This window comes from Myotis brandtii, unplaced genomic scaffold, assembly GCF_000412655.1.
Source record: "Myotis brandtii unplaced genomic scaffold, ASM41265v1 scaffold1583, whole genome shotgun sequence".
Classification (NCBI taxonomy): domain Eukaryota; kingdom Metazoa; phylum Chordata; class Mammalia; order Chiroptera; family Vespertilionidae; genus Myotis; species Myotis brandtii.
Genome location: NW_005355769.1, coordinates 334,835 through 336,910, shown reverse-complemented (window position 1 = coordinate 336,910; position 2,076 = coordinate 334,835). Strand labels below are relative to the sequence as shown.

Sequence of the window (2,076 nt, the reverse complement as noted above, 5' to 3'; positions counted from 1 at the left end):
CCCGCTGGGGCCTGCACCCAGGAGTGCCATGGCTGCGGCAGGGCCACCAGCTGGGCTTGGAAGTGAGTCCTCCACGAACAGTCCCAGCAGCCTGCCTGGTGTGGGTGGGGATTTCGGGTCACCTTGAGGGAGGCTCCGGCCTTTCTCTGCTCCTCTCCTGGTGGAGCAGTGGGACTCCAGCACTGAGGTCAGAGGAGCCGCCTTCCAGCCCCCAGGCTGCTTCTCAGAGTAGGAAGTTTCCCCATTGGCCTCTGCCTAGGACAGGACCTCTGCACCCCCAGGGTGCATAAACACACAGGGCTTCCATCAGGCTCCGCTGATCCCAGGCCAGGAGGCCTCTCAGCTCCGCTGATCCTGGGGCCGGGAGGCCGCTCAGCTCCGCTGATCACAGGGCCCGGAGGCCTCTCGGCTCCTCTGATCCCGGGACCCGAAGGCCTCTCGGCTCCTCTGATCCCGGGGCCCGGAGGCCTGGCGGCTCCGCTGATCATGGGCCCGGAGGCCTCCCAGCTCTGCTGATCCCCGGGCAGTGAGGCCTTTCTGCTCTGCGGCTTCAAGGCTGTTTGGCTTCACTCTACCGCTTGGAGCCTGAGTATGCAGATTAACCACCATCTTTTAGCTTCTATAATTGAAACATTGTATCTTTTGGAGCTGTTGCTTCAGGAGCTCAGAGCCCCGCAGCTGCAGGCGGGGAACCTTGGCTTCCTCCATCGCTGGGGCAACCAAGCTTCCTGTTCTCAGCTGCCTGGCTACCGGCAGCCATCTTTGCTGGCAGTTAATTTGCATATCGCCCTGATTAGCTAATGGGAAGGGTAGCGGTCGTACGCTAATTACCATGTTTCTCTTTTATTAGATTAGATGCTTATAAGTCTAATCTTTTTATTTTTCTGACTTTGGCAATTATTGTAATAACTAAAGGCCCAGTGCACAGATTCATGCACAGCTGGGGTTCCTCAGCTTGGCCTTCGCACTCTCCTAATCCACGATCCCTTGGGGGGATGTAGCAGTGCCGAAGTGGCAGGCAGCCGGGCAGGAGCCCCAGCCGGGTCAGGTGCAGCTCTGCTGCAGCTCATCCCAGCCCTGCTGCGCCTGCCGCTGGCACTGCTCAGTAGCACTCCCACGGAGGCGGGAGAGGTTCCCGCTGCCACAAGTGCGCTCGCCAGCCAATAACACGGCTTCTGGCTGAGCAAGGCTCCTGCTGTGGGAGTGTACTGAACACCAGGGGGTAGCTCCTGCATTGAGCATCTTCCCCCTGGTGGTCAGTATCCATCATAGTGACTGGTCAACTGGTGGTTCGGTTGTAATGGTCACTTAGGCTTTTATATATAAAGATTATCAGTAGCAAGAAAGTATTAAAGTATTATAATTGTTACACATTTAGATCATTTGTAAATGTATAAAGTTCAAATTTATTGGAAGTTTCTCACTTCATTAAATGGATATTCTGTATTTTTCTCATCAATATGTATTTGAATGATAATTTCTAAATTCTGCAATGAGTAAGCACTGAGAAAATTTTTCATAAAAATAATTAAATGTAAATAAAATATTTTTCTATAGTAAAGTCACTTAACACTTGAAAATTCTTCTGAAAAACAATGTGATTTATCATCAGAAATAATTTTTATGATCTCTCTATTAACACTTGAAGTTTTCTTCGATTTTATTGAAAATATGGACTGGAAACCACCTGACTTGTACATCAATCTGTTGCATAGGCTTTCAAGTAAAATTAGACACAAGTATTTTGATATGCTTTTTTTCTTTCTTTTGAATCTTTTAATAGTAAGATAGGTAAATATCTGTATTTAAATTGAGAGAAAAGTGACAGTAAAAGAAGTCTTGAAAAAAAGTCAGTTTCATATTTTTCTGAATCATGACCACTCCCTCTTTTAATGATTCTAATTATGTGATTACATTTAATATTAAGAAAGGTTTGGTTTGTTTTTGTTTTATAATGAATATATATTTGTCTTCCATGTTTCTAATTAAGTTTTGGAGCTTTTTGTGTATAAATTGTGCCCCTCCTGCACACACACGCACACACACACACACACACCACATCCATCAGAAATTTAT

General features: G+C 47.1%; 1 pseudogene; it reads right to left on the bottom strand.

Annotated features, from left to right (window-relative positions):
* Window positions 1-2,076, bottom strand: part of LOC102245191 — an 88,328-nt pseudogene that overhangs the window by 81,216 nt on the left and 5,036 nt on the right.